The 21,979-nt window shown below is 37.1% G+C and overlaps 1 protein-coding gene across 5 annotated transcripts in view; it reads left to right on the forward strand.

The window, feature by feature from the left end:
* THRB (thyroid hormone receptor beta) overlaps positions 1-21,979 on the forward strand; it is a 172,487-nt gene that overhangs the window by 28,492 nt on the left and 122,016 nt on the right. For all 5 annotated transcript variants that reach the window (XM_085322347.1, XM_085322348.1, XM_085322350.1 and 2 more), the window contains exon 2: positions 12,666-12,695. The gene's annotated coding sequence lies outside the window, so the exon portion shown is untranslated. The remainder of the gene's footprint in view (positions 1-12,665; positions 12,696-21,979) is intronic.

The raw sequence follows: 21,979 nt of genomic DNA on the forward strand, positions 1-21,979 counted from the left end.
AAAAAGTGCTTGGAGATGTTACTAGACTGAACATTGTTAACTAAAACAGTAAGTCCTATTGAAGCCTGTTGGAATTGATATCTGTGTGGCAACTTTAAACATGGAGCAGCTTCTGGAATGAAGCTCAAGAATCTGACAAGTCTCATCTTCTTTTGTTACTAAAATATCTTAAATATGGGGAAAAGGCTGAGAAGGCACCTTATCCACTTTGTTGGAGACAGTATACTGTATAAAAGCAAAAGTTTAGCTTGGGGTTTATGTAACAGAAAGGGAAAGATGTCACTGCAGATTATACTAGTTGCACTAAATGCTTGTCTGATAAAAGCAATTTATGTTTCCTGCTGTGCTGGCATATAGAGCTGCTGTAGTGTGTACTTCTGTGCTGTAGTGTTAAACCAACACAATTTCAGCTATGTTGAATTTTTCTTTTAAAAAATCTATTTCTGTCAATTACTGTATGGAACTTGCTAGGAAATACTAATATGAAAGTACTGTGACATGGAAGCAGTCTGCTTTCCCACCAGTTTCTGCTTTTTATTGTGTTTTAAATGAATATCGAATTTTGTACTGTGCAACAGAAGCTACTGTATGTAAACTCATTGCAAAGCAGAATTTAAGAGTTATGTGTCAATCCTTCAAGCCTTGTCCAGGAAAAAAAAAATGCTAGGTAGTTACCACTGGATAGTTTTGCTGGGTAAATTTTGTTTTGTATTGTTCTTTTTAGATTTTGACCATTAGCCCTTCAGTGCTAGCATTCAGTGATAGTAGTATAATGGGTTTGGTATTTAATCTCCTAGCTGCACGGTGCGTAAAATGGGCTGATACGTCATACCATCGTGCAAAAGAAGTAGAAAGACCTTTGTTATCACTATTTTGATTTTTCTTCTAATATACAGGCAGAAGCCAATCAATTGTAAGAAATACAATACAGTTATTTCTCCCATTTAAGAAATAATATTATTTTTTGTGGTTTTGTGTGTGTGTGTTTTTAACTTGTCAGTTGAAAATCTTTGTTGCAAAGTTTTGTTTTGTTTTAGGCAGAAAGAAGTAAGCTTTTCTTTTTTTTCAGATCACAGTGCTACTCTGATAATAGTTACAGGGGTTTAATTTTCACGAGTTTTTTGATGCTAGATACAGGATCTTAAATTTTCAAAAATAACTCATGGTTTGGCCTAAGTCCATCTTTGACTGTGTAACCTAAAAAATCTGAAAGATGGTATTCAGTTCTTATTGGAAACAAGGTTCCACTAAAGATATCTCAGTTTGTCAGGAAAATGCCCAAGCATTCAAAATCACCACTCATTTGTGCAAAAGTAGCTTCTTAGGCTTCCTTTTCAGGCTGTGACTGAAAGGTTTTCATTATTTCAAAAAGAACAACTGAATTCTTACATGTATTTATGATTACATAGTATAATGTGATGTGATCATATTATAATTAATGATAAAACATACTTTATTGTAAAATAATTGTGTGATTGCCTGTATTCTTGCAAAGGGAAGGGAAAAGAAGTAACTGATGGCTAGACAGTGATTTAGATTTAGCTAATTTTTATGCTACAGTCAGACAGATGGTAGAGCTGCATAGTTTTAAACCATTATGATYTTGGTTTCCTAAACTGTGGACAATTTTAGACTGGATAATGTGACTTTCTATTATTTTCTCTTTACAGTCCTTACAGTATTGAATAATTTAGTGGCTGTTTCTCCTTTTTGCTTTTCATTAGTGTTAAAGCTGCTACAAACAGGTGATTAGTCAACAACAAACATGAGTTTGTCAGTAAATGATTCATCAAGGCTGAAGCAGGGGGAGGCAACAGGAAAGAAGCTGCTGAATAGAATGACATAAAAGAAATGGGTAATTCTTACAGAGTAAAATGTCGACCCTAGCAAGGGTTCTCCAAACAGCAACACTGAGATCAAACATGCCCCAGAATGACAATTTCTCTATTGATGGGAGAAAGTAGAGCACTGTGTCTGGGCCTGTAAAGGAGACATTTTTCAGAATTTGCCATCAGTAAATAACTTGGAGGAGAGTCTGAATCAGTACATTGTCACCAAAGTACAGCTATGAAGATAATCAGTTCATAGACATTAGCTCTTTGATGCGTTTCATTCAGAAGCAGTGTGTTTCTCTTCAGTGCTAAACCAATGGTAAAAATAATTTGAAGATTATAGATGAAAAGATCTGTTTCTAACCTCTATCATAACCATCTTTTGTATTTACATCATCACTTTCAGCATAGAGTAAAATGAGCAATTTAAAAATGATTTGGGAGTTCACCATGAATATGTTACATGTAACAGGTTTACAGTTTATTAGACTGAAAAAATCAAATAGAAGTTACAAGAAGAGCTAAAATAATTCCRTGTAGCATAGCAGAAGTTTCTGAAAATAACCTGGTGGTCACAATCAGCATTCAGTAGAAGACATGTTCATAGTTAATCATTTTGATTCTTCACCGGTGAGGAAACCAAAAAATGTTCTGTCCAAGTTGCTAAAGATGCCATCCAAAATGCAGTCCAAGATTTTGATTAAAACAGAATATGCTTTTTGCACAATGAGATGTTATGGCTGGATCTAATTAACAATGAACGATTGGAACCGCAGGAGAACAAAATAAAGTAATAGTTCAGATAAGTCATAGAACTTTTCCATTACATAGTCCATATGACATATCCCAAATACCAGGGTCATAGATTGAGCCTGAAATAAGAAAACAATATCAAAATATTACCTAGAACAAAAGCTCTTCTAGTTTTTAAAAAGAAAAATATAGATTTCTACTCCATTTTAAGTTAGCTACAATATTCAGCTGCTTTGTTGTATTTTACTTCTGATACATTCCTCAGAAAATAATTTCTTCCTTATAACCAGGAAGCAAAGCATAATATGAGAGCCTTTTCTGGAGAATTAGAGAGAAGAAAGTAGGGTATTTTGTGACTAGTACTGCCTAGGATATGGAATCATGTGTCAAGTGATCAGATTAGAAGGCTGCAAAGCTCTGCCTCTCTCCCGTGTTCTCTCTGAGTTTCTTGGCTGTCCCTCTCCCATGTTGATGGGCTTTGAGCATCTCTTTCCCTTTCAGCTCCACTGCTGACGTGGAAGAGGAATGGAGGTGATGCTCCTCATTTCTCCTTTCTGTCAAATCATGGTCACTTGGTCCCCTGAGCACAAGGTTGGCTGTGTGTTCCTGATGCTTCATCCTTTCTCCTGGCACATTCCCATTGTGCTGCCCTCCCACATCCCTGTCTAATTCAGGGATCCATTCCAGCAAGCAAAACATTATAATTAGTATTAAAAAAATGTTCTACATAGGAGACACATTACTGAGGATATTAACATCTGTTGCATTGAGTATGGATTTCTTTTTCCCATCAAACTGATTGTAGTGCCTATCTTCATTCAAACAAAAAATAATAAATCAGTGAGTTTTTAGTCACATGCAGCATTAGTAATTGTTTCTGATTATTAAGGGTAACCTTAAAAATCCAATACATGCTCTGTGTGATACTGCCCACCAGTAATTAATTACTTACAAAGTTTAGACTGTGATATTGCGTATTCATCTTAGAAAAGATGTTTGGAAAAGTAAATCTGGTTTTATCTACTGTAGCTTCCTGAATAACTAACAATCAGATTCTTATATTTTTAGTTAGTTTAATATAAGTCAGTAGGATCTCAGAATAACTTTATACAGAAATTTTTGACTTTGTACTTCCTTGCTCAGTATTTTATTGTGAGGAGATGTAGAAGTCTTCCTGACTTACCAAGAACAGAAATTACAGTAGCCRTTGATAACTAAATGAAGCAGCCGTTGATAGATAAGTAACAGCTATGTACCATACAGTAGAATAACTTCTCAGTTGGATTCTGCTCATAAAACGTATCAAAGTTAAACTTAGCATCATCTTTAGTTGAGATAGTGGGATGCTTGAGTTCATCTTCGCCTTTGCATTTCTGTCATGTTGGGAAAAGCTGGCAGGCAGCTCTGCCTCAGAGCATGCTCCGGAGCACCCTCAGCCACCGCTCATACTGGACCCTAGAGGGATACTGTGCTCCAGGGGGGTTTGGGAATGGATGCATCTCCTGTCCCCAGGAGGCCTTTCCGGTCAGGATGGATCAGCGCAGAGGCAAGAAYAGTGTGCTTATTTTCAGTGTTTTGTTAATACGCCAAAGCGTTGTTGTTTGTGTTTATGGCTCTTCATCTCAGTGGACGTTTTAACCAGGAGTAGGCTCACTCATGAGCCAATCTCTTGTTCACGCCGGTTAGGCCAGGCTGGCGCTGCTGGGTGTGGTGGGAGGCACCATGTTTCGGTCTCCATTCCCCGTTCACTGCCAAGGCTTGCTGCAGCCCGTGTGCCTTGGCTGGTTGCTGGAGTGCATCATCCATCTTTAGTATGGTTTCCTGCTTTGGGCTCAAAGTTTGGTCTGTTCATTTATTACCATTTGCAAACCCTAAAACAAGTATATGCTACCAAATTCAGCCTATGTAGGAGACCTTGGCGGAGACTGTGGACATCTTTTATGGATGACACTCATTCAAAATCCCTTTTATGGTAATAGGATATAAAGGGGTCCTTAGGGTAAATGATGATAATGCTCAGAGGATTTCTTCAAAAAATGGTTTTGCATACAGAAGTTCTTTTAATGCATCCTTATGCATAAACCCTCTCAGTATAATTGCATCTTTGTAAATCCCCTTTATTTGTAACAAAGGATTTGTCTATTGAGTTACAACTGCAAATATCATAAGCCCAGCAGCTGAGCACTATCTGTGATATGTTGAAAAGGAATAAGTAAATACTGTTGTCTTTCTAAAAATACAGAAACATAAATTAAGCTTTTTTTTATGGAGTATATAAAATGTGGAAATACCATTTTCTGCTTTTATACTTATCACACATTCAAAAGATTTTAATAAGGAGTAATTGCACTTTTAAATTCAACTATCTGACAGTTTTTTTCTGATCTCCTTTGCTAGAAATAAACATAAGAAGGCAAATGTAACAGAATAGCTTTGATATATTACTATGCAGTCACTGAAGAAATGTCTAAATTTTCAGTTTGTCTCCTGATCAGAGTTTAGCCCACTTCTACTTTTCAGAAAACTAGGAACTTCAGCCTGCTTGACCTTAGCTCCAGAAAACAAAACAAATATAATTTCTCAAGGTTTTTATCCTGTTAGGTTAACAAGAACATGCCCATTAARCAATAGTTTTAATTTTGTCATAGCAAATGTGATTATTGTCACTAGCAATGTTTACCACTATTGCTTCACAAATCATAAGAGAAGTTAGCTACAGAGRCTGATAAAACATTAAAAATGATAGTAGTGATTTAAATTGTCAGGTGGTAAAACCTAAGGTTTAAAAGACCTATTTGTTCTGAACAGGAGGAAAGAGATAYATGCACTGAAGAAAAGTACTGTCACAGAGGGCAGATAGAGATCTTGCCTTTCAGGGGAGATTTATACTGTGCATGGAGAGATGTTTTCTGAAGCCCTTCTTAGAAATACCTGTTTCTAATTCATTATCTGTTTGTTAAATAGACAGCCAAAGCTGCCATTTGAAAAATGCTTCCCAGCAGAATTGCCAGCCTGATGATTACCTGATGTTGTTGTACAGTACTGCTTAAAATCCGCACTGGCCTGTCAACAAAAAGAAATRACTCTCCTTCTTAAGCTTGCTTTGCACCTGACTTTGAAATGCCAGATTTCCATTTTATTGATTCTTACGGGTTTTCTTGTAGCTTTCAAGATGTGTGCATGGCATAAGGACATAATTCTTGTTCAGGTCATGCAGCCGGTGGCCGCCCTTCTGAACTGTGCTTAATTGCATTGGGACTCTTTATTGGGACATGTGTTATACAAGGTACTTAAAGTGAGGCATGTGTTATACAGCCTGGAAAAAAAAATGGAAGAAATGTAACAAACAAAAAACTCAGTGGGATCTTAAAACTAAAGGTAGAACAGTTAATGTACTATGAAATCGTTTACCGTGATGACTTTTTTTTTTTTTTTGCTTTTCCATTATGTACATGTATTAAACCTGCTTTTATAGCACTTTTTTGCTTTAATTTTGGATGAGAATTACCACAATAACTGCATCCCAATGTGTAGGTGTTCTGGGTGTCATCCATCATTCCAAGGGAAACATGGAATCATGAACTTAGTTATTAGACAACATATTTGGGGGAAAAAAAGCATGCTGGATCAATCACAAGTTGGTAGAGGCTGCAGGCTTTAAGCTTTGGGATTTGTTGGATTGGGACTGATATCCTGGAAAAGATAGTATATCAAAGTCTGTCACGGTTCATTCCAGGACTAAATGACTTTCTCTGGCTGGGGATATTGTGCAGCAGATCTACTATATATTAGTTATTGAAGATACTAGCCATTTTCATTCTCCTGTTCCACAGAAAATGGACTGTAAGACAGCTATAATCATTTYCAGTGCAGTGGGGTGATTATAAGCAGAAAAATGTGTCGTTTCTGATAAAGGGTTTGATGGTCCAAGTCTTACTTGCGCTGTAGTGTATGTTTACTCCAGCTTACAGATAATGATTAAAATCAAGCGTCTGRTGCAAAACTAAGGATGAAATTCATTTTGGCTGTCTTGACTTGTCYGCTCCGTAGGTTAGTCTTCAGTAAAACTGATGAGAAGGATGAGTCCCTCCCAGGTGCTATTTGTACCACAGGCCTTGGGAAGTGATAAGTTCCACCAGTAACCACAGTGTGTGGCTAAGGACATGTGGGATGAATTCCCCTTTCTCCTGAAAACTTTGCATTTCGCCACGTTCATCCACTATATTTAAAGCTTGGATGTATACCCAGATTTGAATATTGTTAGCTTTTCCTCTCATTTGSGGCAATGCTCAGAAATCTGGTGAACACAGAGAGTTTTATACAAAGTTATATACAGAGATAGTACACAGATAGTTATATACAAAGGCTGTTTTTCAACAGCTTGATGCATTTGATAATGGATTCTTGATCTTAGCTCAGGTTTTCARTGCCTGAAGTCAATGGAAGACTTTGAATTGACTTCACTAAGAATCATGGTAGTGACTTAGCAGCATTGGGCTGGGCTCCACAGAAGTAATACTCTTATATATCTTTAGAGGAAGAAAAAAACTGGTTCTAGGGCATATGGTTATATTATTCACAGAGAGAATAGTTGCCCTTTTCTGAGACCTGCCTAGGTCTGTCGAATTTAATGAAATCCCTACATTAGAGTAATACATTATCTTTTCTTTTTAATATCACAAATAATAGGATATTTTAAAAGAGTAGAGAAATGAGTTTGTGGATYTAAAACAATTATTTTGGTACATCTTGTATTTTAAAAGTAAGTCAATTTGTTTTTTTTTTTAAGTCGAGGAAAATTTGTCTTATAATGGCATTAACATGCATYATGTCATTTAAACATTTAAAATCTGCTCTAATAGAACTTGAAAGGCTAATGGCCAAAATATCTTACAATCTTGTAATTTCTTCATTAAAACAAAAGTTTATAATGGAAATGTTGGCAAAACAGAACTGATCCACTGTTTACTGGAGAGAATAATAGCTTCTAGACAGCTTATTAACATTTTCATGTCTTCACCAGTAAAGCAGCTGTGAATTCTTAGCTGCTTAGAATGGTTATAAGCAACACACAACAGTAAAAATGGTGATTTTTCTTTCCTCATTATTTCATATTCATATTCTGAACAGTTAGATCAAGCTACCTGGCTGAAAGCTAAGACTTCTTTAGAATCAAAAGAAGACCAGCTTGCAAAAAGTCATTAAACCTTAYGATGTCTGTGACAGGAAGTCATCAAGAGCAAGAATAAATAGTGACTGAAGAAAGAGGAATGTGCCTGCACATTCAGCTCTTTCTTTGGAAAAGTAAAGCAGTGGCTTTATGACTGTTGATGCTGTTAGGGTAACAGAACATGGATCGTATGTTCCWGAACATAGACCCTATGTTCTTCTTGCAGTTGGCAATTATGTGCTGGCATATATGGCTGTGGGCAGGGTTGTATTCAGATTTTTGGCAGTGATAGTTAATTTTAATCTATATGTCTGCCTTATATGGAGCTATTTTATGTGTTTTCTGCCTTCCAGCTATGATCTTGTCTTTGCTGTCCAATCTAAACATGGGCTTTCTTCTAGCCTTTTATTGTGCAGATAGCGTATACCAGCGTCATAATTACGATTAGCATTGCACTAGCAGTAAACATTCTTAAGATGTTTGTGTAGATTCCAAAGAGCTTAGACTATTCACATATGCGTATCTACAGCCTAGGAATACTCATATAGACTGAGTCACACTAAGGAAGCACCAAACAATTCAAAGCATGTTATGTACATTTTGAGAAATGAAATTCTGTGTCACAGTTTAGACTTTGGCATGCTCTAGCCATGGCTTTTCACTCTTCATGGTACAACTTGCTAACTACTGCAAGTGCTGGAACTGTGACTCAAAAATGGTGGGGTAGGAAGAATCAAATTACTTTTCTGTGAGAGCAGAGTTCCATACATCTTGAGGAAGAAGTTCACTGCGGGAGGTCAGTGAGATTTTGCCTGCTGTTTTTTTCAGAAGTTTTCACGGATGTGCATTTTAATTCTTACTGCGAGCTGCTAAACAGCAGATCTAAAAGCCAAATTTAATGTGGCAGCCTCAAGTTACTGCCTGGTCAGGATTCTTGTTCCCCCAACTCTTACTTTTTTGTTGCTGATAGAATAAGTACTCTGTGGACTTTCCAGGCTCAGTTGGCTTTCTGTGATCTTTTATGATAAAGGAAACGGTAGCCACTTTGCTTAGTAAGTCTCCCTGCAGACTTCTGAACATCAGACACACCTACAGGGAATACAAAAGTAGGTTGAAGCAAATTCTAGGATGATGGTGAATCTRTCTGGAAGACTGAGGGAAGTGGCATCTTCTGGTAACTTTAAGAATTATTGCTCTAATTGTTTCTTTCTAACTGGAGAGGTCTATGAGGGATTTCAGAATTTTTAATAGGATGAATGGGATTTTGTTGTAGAACAAAATATGTGTAAGAGGAAGAAATATGTATAAGAGGAAGAGTAGTGCCCTCATCCCTATATGTGACACCAGTTCAAAGACCTACGGAGAATATGTTGTTTATATATAAATTATATGGAGTACCCCCTCAATGCCTTTTCTCAAGTATACTGGTAAGTGCTAAATCATTTGGAGAGAACTTGTTTTAGCTATTTGGTTTTTAGTGTTTTGTTATGGGGACCAAAACCATGTTTTGGTTAATGCTGAGATATGTTGCCCAATCATAGAATCAGTAAGGTTGGAAGGGACCTCTGGAGATCATCTAGKCCAACCTCCCTGCTCAGCAGGGTCACCTAGAGTATGTTAGACARGGTTGCATCCAGGYGGCCCTTGAATACATCCAGAGAAGGAGACTGCACAGCTTCTCTGGGCAACCTGTTCCAGTGCTCCGTCACTCTCACAGTAAAGAAATTCTCCCTCAAGTTCAGACAGAACTTCCGGTGCTTCAGTTTCTGCCCATTGCCTCTTGTCCTGCAGTATCTACTAAACAACATGCAGCAGAAGAAGATGGAATAATAATGACTGAAACAAGAAATAACCCTTTCATGTGTACAGCTCTGCACGGGCAAGAATTTTCTAAGTCTAGTAAAGGAGGAAATTTTCATATTTGTCTTTTCTGCTGTCTAATTAATTTGGCAGTATTAGTTTTTTGTAGTTCCTCTGGAGTCAGTGGTGACATAGAGTCTTTTCTAAGAAAACTCATGAACAGCCTCAATAGCAAAGTGCTTTGAAAAAAATTTKTCAGCAAGGTTTTTTAGTGCTAGTTCAGTATTTATGAAATTGATTCATAAGGAGTTCTGAAAAAGATTGAACTTGCAAAAAGGTTTATGATTTTTCTTAACTGAGAGAATTATGTTAAATAACTTGTTGAAGTTATGCAGCCTTTTGTCTCTGAGTRTGGGYAGTTGTCTGCTTAGTTAGACTCAAATGCATTGATGGGCRTTTGAGGCAGTTTATTAGGGTCCCTCCAGAGTACATCCAAAGTTAATACATTTGACGACAAGCAACAAGTACAGTTTTTACTGTAAAGAGGTATATACTTAGAAATACTAAAAACATGCTTAAAATAAGGAACCCGTGTGAAATTTTTGCCAAAGTGTCAGAGGAACATAAGTCAGGAAGTCTCCTGCTCGGGCAGCTGAATGGTAGATGCCTCACTCACCCAGGGTGCTCTCGAGCATGCTCGTGTCAAGGTTACCTCTACTTGGATAGAAGCTTGGTCATCTGAGGAGGGAGAGAAGCTTCCTGCTACCTGGTGTGAGAGCAGTAACTGGTCGTCTTTCTCTAGGACATGGTGCTCTTGGCTAAGTGTTTTCTGAGACCGTCAAGTTAGGAAGGCTRAGGGCCCCGTGAGAACGTACAGTTGGAGGTGCTCATGGCCCTCATTATAGGTTGCCTGTTATCAACAGCTAGATCAGATAAGGTAAACTTATGCAAACCATTCCTTTAAGTGTTACGATTTTTTCTTCTTCTGGGAGACATTAAGCGTGCCAAAGTAATCTTTCATTCTTCTTGTAAAAGTACGTAGGATGCATTAAATATGCTTCAAAGCAGCCTGTGCTGTGTTTCTAGCATAGAAATACTTTACTTCAAAAGCTGTGGATCTTGACAGAAGTCCAGACTTCTAGTCATCTTCAGACTTGCCTTTGTACCTKCTTTGTGGTTAAAACATGCTGCCCTGTAACTCCTTTCCGTGCCCACAGAGAAGCATTCTGGTCTTGTAAACTTTGTGCTGTGGACCACTGTAGCATTGGGACAGGTGAGRAATAAAGGATTGGGACATACTATGTCCCCAGTTGCACTCTGGCTAGCTTCAGTGGGTGTTTTGCCTGAGAAAGGTAAGAAGGATTAGGCCTGTACTATAATAAATCCCATTCAATCCTACTGAAACCCTTGGTAGCATCCAGTGATACAGTAACTATGGGTTCTCTCAGTTGATTCCCATAATGTATGCAAAACCTCTCTTAAGTTCTCGCTAATGGATGACCCAGACCTAAAGCCAGATTGGTAAGTGTGAAGTAATTTGGTACTGATGCGTGCTTTAATAGTTGATTATCAGGAAAGGTTGTACAAAGTCAAACCCATGAATATTTATATATTTTACTGAGTAATAAGATGACCTCATAGAATTCCTCTTCATTTACAGGTGTACAGGTGCAGATACTCAGCTGTGGTAAATCAGACATTTTAAATCTCAGCTCTGATGAGTCAATTCATRAAAATGAGATCTCATGTCTTTTCTCAAAATGAATGCTTAATCTGATGAATTTCTGTGTCTCTTTCTAAGCTTACTTGYTCTGTTTCTAGGACAGGCTTGTTTTATAGGTCTCTTTTAAAATACCAGGTTCGCATGCTCAAAATTAAGGAAAGAGGCAGTCTTACTATTCACATAAGCTTTGTTTGCTTTAGATTGACAGATTTACAGCCATTCTTTGAAGATCCTCTGCCTCCCCAAGCAAGTGGTATTTTTTACTATAGAGCTGAAAGTTCGTATCTTCAACCATTGCATTGATCATATGTTTTGAGGCCAAGTTTTTAATTTATTCTTGAGAAAGATGAACAAGTTCTGTTCTTTTTTTCCTTCATTGGTAAAATTCTAACTGTATTGATTGATGGCTAATGAAATCTATAAAAAGTGCTAGAGGCTGTGATACTTTCCGTATGACTCAGCATGATTTTGTSTTTCAACAAAAATTGATGATAATTGCCAAATTTCATTAGATTTGGCTTTTTGTTTTCCATTTTATACTGTGTATTATGCTCATGTAGAAAATGAAATAAGGCAAAATGTGATTCTGTTTTTGCATATTTTAGTCAGAAAAAAWTCCCATTTATTTCAAAGTTATGGAATCCAATTCCCAGTTATAATAATGATGCCCGTAAATAGTTCTCCTTTGGTTACAAAGGACTGGGRAAAAAAAACTCACAAAAAATGAAAGGTTAGTTACGTTAATATTTTGAAAGCCTCAAATTTATCAGTTGTTTTAAGTCACGGTACTTTTTCAGAATAATACTAAAGCTCATTTGTTTTTCACCAGTCACRATGTCCATTGATGAGCTATTGGTAAGTGTGTCATTTGGAATGGATTAGTTGAAGCAGATGTTTTATGAATGGCTTGATTTCTTCATTCTTCTACATTTACCACTGGCTCTTCTTGTCTTGGGATGGAGCAGAAACTAGTTTATTTAAAAAAGCAAAGCAAACAATCAACAACCAAAAAAAAAACCCTCTTCCATGCAGGGGCTGTCTCTGAATGTGCATATTGCAATTCAAATGCTATCTTAAAATAAAAATTATCAAGTGTCAAATCAAAGTAAAACACTACAGTACTGGATACAATCAACTGGATGCGTTGTTTGTATTGATATTCCCACAGCATTTGAAATGTTTGTTTGGGAACCATGGCTAGTTAAGATAAATAAATAAATAATCTCCATTCCAGCATGTTGATAATGATTAAAATAATGGAAGTTCGTTTCAGTTACATAACAAAAACCCCATAGTTCTTATGTGTTAATTGAAGTAGAAACGAAATAATTTCCTAAGTACTAATTACCAAATGGGTCTTTAATACAGATTTCTTTACTCTTTTCAGTGAAAGAAGTGAAAATGAAGCTCCAATAAGGTAAGGTTTCTTTATTCCACTTTAGTAAAATATTAAGGTTAATTGTAGATACACTCAGCATTTCAGAGTAGATCCTGGATAGTATGGGTCAGTATGTTAAAACACAAATTAAAAAGGAAAGGAGACACTATTGCAGGAATGAGTCTAATAATATTTGACTTTTTTTATTGCTACTAAGCTATTTTTTTCATTTATTCCAGTATTTAATCTTTTAATCAAAATAAGATAACTGCATAGATTCTGTTTTCTTCTGAAGAATTTAGAGAGAATTATTTTTTCAACAGCCATTATAGCTTTCATTACTCAGGCAATTAAAATGGTTACTTAAAAGAAGTTTCTTGCAGTTTGAAAATGAAATAGTAGAGTATATGCTGACATAATAAGTGACTTTGTATCCAGAAAGTTTTTGAGTTTAGAGATGTGGTAATGAATGATTATGAACTATGGAGTTAAGTCTCTGCTTCTAGAGAAGGATTCACTCCCTAGAGTGAACATCTTTTCTTTTTTTATGTAACATAAGTCAGATTACATTTTGGAAATAGATTTTGTATGCATCTATGAGATAAGCAAAAGGAAAAAAAAAAAAAAAAAAAAGTCTTTCTGTATGTTACCAGCTAGAAGAAGGATATGATTTTTTTAAATCTTTTTATTTCTGTGTTCACTAGTGAGGATGCAGAGATTCATGTTAGAGGATGTAGAAAACTGTATACTTAACAGCATTAAGCAGCAATGCCAAGTCACATATAATGAGGTACATGATAGCAAGTTGTTCTGACAGGCAGCTGCAGTATGAATCTGTTCAGGGCATAACAGAAATGCCCATTTACTTTTCAGTCATTATTTTTCAGGTRAAAGTTTTAGTAGCCATTCATGATTTATTGGGAAGGGAGATGTTAGTTATTTTCTTTTCCTCCTATTTTGCTTATCTTGTTTTTTATCAGCAGTTAAACTAAAAGCTTTCAGAGTTGTTAGCTGGATTCATCATATCTATGTCAAGTCAAACTTCTTCCAAATAGAAGAGTCATTAAAAGGAAGGGTTTTTAAACTCGCTGACGTCTTAAACCAGTAAAAGTCGATACACCTACATAAAGTGTGATCCTAAATTGCAGGAGGATGTCCGTGGAAGAGAGAGACTAAGGAAAAAATCAGCTAAGCTATGTGCAAAATGTAAACTGTCTGAAACCACAAGTGACTAGAAATGTGAAATATTAATGAAAAAAACAGAAGTGTTGTGAAAAAGTAATGAGGTGTTGTATGACATTATTTGTTGTGGAAAATTTTAAAGCGGTGTTATAAATGTAAATAGCAGACGCTAGCTTTGGATTTTCTTACTAGCAAATGGAGAATATGAGTGTGTGCATGTGCAGATACAAAGATGTGTGCATATGTAATATATTTCAGCGACAGCAAAATACTACCATTCTGCACCAAATCCATGCAAAGGACTGAAAGCCCTTCTAGAGTATACAGCCAATTAAAGAACTTTATAATGTGTTGAGAATCACATGGGTAGTACAGGGGTATAGTAAATGCCAGAAAAAATTCTAGCTCTGAGCAGTCTTTGTGCACTGATCTCATCARCTTCCATGATCCAGTGAGGACACAAGCCCTGCTCCTGTCTCCTGACCAGGGATTCAGCCGTACAAGAACTGGGCAGGTGTTGCAAAAATGAATGAAGCTTGCTGTGCTTGTAGTTGATCACCTAGCACAAGAGAGCCTTATGTGGTGCCTCTGAATGCTACAGTAATATAAATRCCTGAGTAACATGACTAAGTAATACAGCACAACAGCAGTGGTGGAAACTCGCACATTCTGTTTCCCAGAGTCACAACTGGAGGTAGTTTAGGGGACGTATTGCTCGCTCATGGATTTCTGCCTAGGCAGTGCTTGCAAAAGTACTGGTTCATTCTGGTAACAGGATTTTTTATGCAATTTTAATATAAGTAGTAKAAAACCACCTGTCAGAAGCCATTGATTTCTTTGTGTGTTAAATAAAGTATTTGGTAACTATCAGTCTGGTTTGAGCTTGAATTTATCAGTTAAGTTAAAGATGAAAATCTCTGGATTGCAGTGGTATTTCTCTGAAATTTCCAGATCCTAAGAATGGGTTACTGCTATGAAAGCTAAAAAAACTTGTTAAGGAGCATCTTTAATGTCTTCTCCTTATATTTGATTTGACTTTTCACTTCAAGTGTACATAGCCAAAATCTTTCTACAATACCACCAGCAGCTAGTTTAGGATGGATTCAGGAATCTCTGTTTTGATTTGCCAAGSAGGCAAACTATTTATCTCCCATAAGAGAATTTTGAGGTGTGGTGTGGATAATATCTAAAAATATCTATGTCGGGAGAAAGGCTAGGGCTCCAACAGATAAAAGCACAGTGAGATAAGCAAGACAAGTTCATATTGGAAATACAGCACCACAGAAGTAATGAACCATTGGAAGCACTTGGAAGGGAATGTGGTAGATCACTTAGAGTAATTAAATCAAGATTAGATCTCTTTCTGACGTATCTCCTAGTAGAGTTACAAGTTTTTGTGCTTTATAAAGAAATTGCTGCTTGAGGTATCGCCTGTGCCAGGCAGGAAGTCAGACCAGGTTATCATAATAGTTCCTTCAGGCCTTTTAAATCCCTGAAAAAAGGGCTCTTATGTAGTACAGGCAGGCGCAGAATTTCCAAAATCACAACTGAAGCAGGTCACTCTTGTTCTAATGGTGACTTACCAAGATCCATTGAAAGGGTGAAAAGTCTTTGAGCAGGTCCTTGAAGAAACTCGGTGTTAGGTATAATGCCGCTGATTTTGTGGGCCTTGTGTGCTATGCTAATACATAATAGTAATGAGCTGATTTGCATTAAAATTTGATCAGTCTACATGGAAGTTTTTCTGCATAAATGTTCTAATACTTGTTCTGACTTACTTAGTAGCTTGCATTTTCTATTAAGGTCACTGAAAAGTAATAATTTATATATGATCTTTATTGACTCCCCTGCGTGATATAATTAAAATTCAGAATGAATTCAGATTTTTTTCTGGTTATTCTCTGAGCACAATGCCATCTTTAACATAGGAGTGTATATAGTCAAATGATGTATCTGAAATTGTACTATCTATATGAGTAGAAAAGATAYGGTAATTTTTTATTGGATTATATACAATTCCTAGTGTAATATAATTGCTTTCCCCAAAACTSAAAAAGAATAATTTGTATGTTTGGTCTAAGACCTCCATGTGATACTGACAGAGTGTGGAGGACACTRGTCTCTTAGCTCTTACTACTAGAGGGAAGTGCATCCTCGTTTTACTGGATAAAAGATAGTAGATCCTTCAATGGAAAATACAGAAAATGGTTGGTCAAAGAAGTAGTTTTGTGTGCCATTAAGAAGAAGAACAAAACACTATTGAACAAGAATGRCCCTGACTCCTTTCTGTTATTTTGGTAAGCTCATTATTAATTTTAATAGCTGAAATTAATCGGGGGTTACCATGCAAAATCTTGCAAATCTTGCAAATAGAAAAATCCATCAAATTGAGACCAGACTTACGGCATCCTACTGTACCTACRTAACACACGTTCTGAATTCCCGCAACAGATGCTAACTCCACAGTAGTAACAGCTAAGAGTCTGTGTTGGCCGTATGTATGCATAAAAGATTATTCAGGTGAATTTTCATTCCTAATTCTGGCTGTTTCAAAAAAAAAACTTACGAAAAAGCTATGCTGTAAAACATTCTGAAACTAGAGGTATATAGGGAAATTCCAAGGGGAGTCAAAATGTATCAGAAGATTTTTTTTGTTCATGTTCCAAAATATATCATYCCTGACTTACTGATGGAGTCTAGACACCGCATACCTAACTTGCCTTTCCTGTACTCTGGTTGTTTGTGCTGCTCTGCCTTCCTGTAATAACTGTCCTAGAACCACATCTAAAACATACATGCAGATTATTAGGTTATAAACATACAGATCACACAAATGTGGTGAATGTATTTTTTTCTGATACTTCAGATTTCACTGTTTGGTAAAGGTTGACTTTCACACCTGCAGTTTAAACTAGAATTAGTAAAATTAYTAGACTAAGACAATAGACGAGTGAAAACAGGGAAGGGAAATAGCACTGTAAGATGACCAAGATAAAGTGAGTCTGTGTGTCTGTGTATAGAGGCCACAGCTGCTTTCATGGACAGCTGAGCAAAAGAGAAAGGTTAGAGAGGGCAAGAGACTGGAAAAAGATAAAAACAGGGAATTGATGTTGCTAGTAGATAAGGGGTATCGTGAAGTGGAAAGGAGAGAAGAATTTTGTTAGTCAGGAATCAAAYAAATTTGCCTAGTTGCTGTACGGTAACACTTGTTTGTAACGKTTTTTTTTACTATGAAGTTTCTTGCCTATAATCTCTCTTGAAAAATATATGTTACATACGTAGGATTTTCACAAATTCTTGATAGTCGCAGTAATAGCTGTGGAGAATATTTCGAAACAAACTTTAGGATGTCTTTATTTCACATCCTTCTGCTATCACAGCGTCACTTTTAGTGGAYACTTCAGTTCTGAAAGGAGTGCTTTTTTACTTTGTGCCAGGGAAGAAAATTGCTGTCTCCATTAGCAAAGTGTTTGAGGCATCAAACTGCCACTGCTTTCTTGTGTGGGAAAGCTCATGTCTAAGTGATTTAATGTGRAGGAAAGTAGCCTTCCGTATTACAGAAGAAACTCTTCTACTGGAGAGTACTACACAAGGCTACAGAGGTAATTTGGGGCTTCACTGAGAGCATCAGGGGCACCTATTTCAGTGCAAGGCGTGCTGTAAAGGGCAACGAGAAGGAGGTGCCCCGTGGTCTGGGCAGTTCTTTTGATTTGTTTCAAATTGATTGCTAGTCCARTATCTATACTGAGGAACAGTGCTGGCATCAAAAGCTCAGTTTGACTGTATTTACAAGCAGCTGAGTCTTGTTTCCTGTACTTTGTCGACTTAATAACCTCTCTACAAAAATCTACACTTTTGTGTGGGGAGCTTACAGTTCTTCTACAGAAAATAAATATATCTTTTTTTTTTCAATTCACACGCTAGATTAGAGCACAGTTCAGGGTGAAGAAATTCTCTGATGCTTATGCTGCACTTGAAACGTCTGCTCAAATGAGAGTTAAGTGTGCTGTGCTCACTGTTACATAATCCTGCAAAAAGTGTTGATTCAGGGAAGTTGTAATGTGGTGAGAGAACCAGATCATCTGGAATGTTCTCCCTTGCTTAATGAAAATATGGCTCTTTGTGACTGGTACACTTAAAAAATAGCTGATTGAGTATATATACTAATTGACTGAGTCCAACTTGAACATCATGATGATGTTAAAATCCCGGGGCATCTGGGTCCTGATGTTTGTTACAGTTCAGGGCCTGGTAGGACGGATGTGGCTTTGGGAGCAGCAGACCAGAACGTGCTGCTGCTACCAGGAGGGATTTGCATCCGGATGGTGTTTTATTTTGAGTAATCTTTAGAGTACTGCTTCTGAAAAATTGCTGGGTTAGGCAGACAGATAACTTCCTGCCAGTAGGAGGGACAGCTGTTTGTTTGAATACGTCTGCTTCAGCTCGGTGTGTGAGCTGTCCYGCTGAATGGAGCGGGCTCCTAAAATCTGGCTTTGGTGAAGAGAGACAGGTAGGAGGAACTGCACTGTGCCGTAAGTTCTGGTCGTCTTGTGGCATCATCGAAATGGTCGTATCTTGTGGACGTGATGGCAGGGGTCGTTACTCACCTAATTCTTCTGCCTTTGTCGTTTTGCACAGTAGCCCCTCTACTTCAGCCCGGAGGGATCCTGCTTACTGCGGTTTTGGAGAATACTGCACCCAGCTACCAGCACTAGCTAAAGCCTTCCCACAAAAAATATGGGATTGTAAAAGTGTTTGAGAACGTGGCACATGCTAAAAAATGCCTGTTTTAATACACACCTAATTACAGATGTGTGGCTAAGAAGGTAAATTAGAGGTTGGGAAAGTCAGCGTTCGCTGAGTATCATTAGTCCCATTCTCTGTAAGCAATGCGTGCCCTTTCTCTGCCTTTTTTTTTAAGGGTCTGAGACTCCAGAGAAAGCCTGACTAGAAGCTGCTGTGGATCTAAGTGGTGTTGCCTAGATTTGCTTTCAGGTCACTTTCATTCAGCAGCATCCCCAGAGCAAGCCTTGGTTCTGTTGTTTCAGTTYCCTTGTCCATGGCTTGGATCCAGTGTTCTTTCTTTAACTGCATCCTATATACACTTGTCCTTTGAGTCACACAGCCCTCCCCCTCCCTAAGTTTAAGATCGCAGTTGTTTGTGCTGTTGTGTGGGAGACTCGGTGTGAATTATTTAATTTTGTGAATTGAGGTAAACAGTAAAAACGTACGCTGCAGCACAGAATGTTCTCTAATCACTTATTTGACAAGTGCACTTTAATTATTTAGCATATTTTGTAAAAGTAATGAGGTTCTAGTAACATGAGACTTAACACTCTGCTATTAAATTTTCCCTAAGAGGTGGGAACAGACTGTTGTATTTTTGTGTGCAAATTGAGAGTGTGCAAACTAATGAGATCGGGCTAAGAATACGTAAATGGAGCTGGAACCTTTAGTGCTTCTTAATAGTTTTGCTAGTAGGTAGTAAAACCAAAAGCATCCCACAATTAGACAAGATTCTGCCTGTGTTTGCAAACCAGAAGATACCGTCTGATGCTTTGCCAAAATCAAAACAAAGTTTTCTTGGCCCAGATGTATTTTTATTGAATGTTTAACTTAGAAGAAAAGCCGTAAGTCACAGCCTTGCTGAAGAGGTATCATTCAAAATAATTTTTGGTAGCATAATAGATTTCATGTTTCTACAAAATATTTAATCAGCACTAACATATTTAGTTCCCTTAGGCAGTGAGAGATTTTGAAGTTCTAACTTTTTTGAGTAAGTGCTAAATAAGTATTTTGCAATCTAGCAGGAAGTTCAAAGTAAAATGCCTATMTATCCCGGAGATTTTGAAAAGAACTTTAGGTACGCAGTCAGCCAGGACTGAKGGTTGACTTTGGTTACTGACAGAAAAACAGTGTATTTCTGAGTTGGAAAGGCACCTCCCCCAAAAGAAGAAGAATCCTAAAAGATCAACATAAACTGAACTGCAAGGCAGCATGCCTTTTTGATTGATTTGGATTGTATAATAAACCAGATCATTTTAAAATATATATATACACATATACATCTACTATATATATAGTTGGGGAAAAAAGGATACATATCCTCAAATGCTTTTCTTTTCAATTGCAAAGCTGCCTCATCATGTAAATTCAGTGTGTGAAATGGAAGTTCTAATGACCTTTGATATTCACACTYACAGATTAGTTTTTATTTCTAATTCATCGATTTATGTGATATACTGGGTTCTGTATTTAGAGGCCTCACTTGCATATTACATAAGGATTCTGTGCAGAGGGAGAATTTCTAATCCGAGCTGCTTTGCAAAGAGCAGCAGCAGAATTTGGCCCCATGAAAGGACAAGATCTTGGAGGGCTGTTGGGTACTGATGAATTTGGGGAGCACTTGGATGGGTCACAGACCGCTTTCTATGAAAGCTTCAACTTCCATAATCTTCATCAGAACAGTAGACAAGGACTTGTATCAGTTCTTACTCCTGTGCTTTCACTTGGGATGATTTTGTTTGTAGKCTGCTGTATTTTTCCTCCAGGTGTSCATCTGAACTACAGACTGAGGGTCYTTACGCTGTGTTCCCTTTCTGCTCATCTGCACAATGATAAATTATTGTATATTTAAGAATCAATAAGATCTCTTCCTATGTAACATGATGCGTAGGTCTGTATATGTAATGAATCAGTCTTGAGACAGTCATTGTGTTTGCATTTAGGAAAACTTTCAAGACACAACCGTACATTAATGCTCTCTTGATCTGTTGGAAACTCATTCCCTTCCTTCTAGCCATTAGCGTCTTTCACTTTCTTTCAGCAAATTAATTTAAAAACCAATCATCCCTTTTTTGATTTAATAATCACAGAAAAAAAACTAAGTAAGGGTAAAATAATAAAATTACAAGGGCGAAAATTGAACATTGCAAACTTACACTTTAAGTGCCAGTTTGCATCATGGGCAGCATGCTTTTATGAAAGTCACCCAGAAATCAATGAAAATGTTTGCCACATTTGACTGTCACCACAGAAAGAAGTATTGAATTTTTGCTGAGTATTGGAGAATCAAGTTAAAGCATGTCTTAGTACTTTCATTAATTTATAGTACTGAGAGAGAGTCCTACTGAGCAGTTTTGACAAGTTTTGATATCACTGCCTTCCTTTCCTAAGGAGGGCAGGGATATCCTTCCATGCTAACCATGTGTATCACTGTATATATACATGTATACATGTATGTATAGTCTCACCCCATAATTGGGGCTGATTCAGAGACCTTTATCTCTGACAACTGCTGAATGAATTTATAAACTGTAAGGACATACAGGATAGCAAAAAACTCAGTGTAGACTCGTATAGGTCCACTTCTGTGCAAATATAGTAAAGGAGCTAACCCAGCAAGATTTCCTGATGAGTAACCACAATGCAGACATACATTAGTCCTTACTTTCTTGAGGTACAGGAGGTTGTATTTTTCTGGCAAAAATTCCATTGCTGAAAATCAGTTGGAAATTACTGGGATTTATGGGAAGAGCTCCAACTCAGCTGGCAGCAAAAGATAAGTGAAAATGGCAAGGAGTGCTCCCTTTCCTAGGCAGCCAGTCCTCTACACCTGCTGGAACAGGAAAATGGCAGGCTAACTTTGATGGATTCCCATTTTGCTTGAGTAGATTTGATGTTCTGTGTCTTAAAGTTGTTTGAAGGTAAAACTTTCACATATATAAAAATACAGAGGTCAAGCGAGATACTGTGAAATGTATTAACATGCATAACTCTCTTTAAATTTTATTATTCACTGCTTCCATGAAATAAAATTAAAGCAGAACCTGTGCTGATTCTTTATTCTTGTGGAATCCTAAAAGTTGATTCCAGTTGGCATAATAGCACACTCATTTTATCGAAGTATTTTAGATTCTCTTAACTTCTTCTATTTTCCTCAGAATGTCAGTATAATTTATTTAAGCTAATTCTTAAGTGGAAACTGAACAAATAGAAGCTATTTGAAGCTTCAGAATAATTGTACACCCATATTAATGTAATCAGAGCTGCACAGCTGACCAGCAAACAGTCCTTAGCAGCTATTCAGAATTCCAGCTTTTCTTTCAGTTCAATGGCTTTTTAAACTTCCCTCTAGTCGT

This window comes from Rhea americana, unplaced genomic scaffold (assembly GCF_003343005.1).
Source record: "Rhea americana isolate MKP2758 unplaced genomic scaffold, rheAme1 scaffold_77, whole genome shotgun sequence".
NCBI classification, from domain to species: Eukaryota; Metazoa; Chordata; class Aves; order Rheiformes; family Rheidae; genus Rhea; species Rhea americana.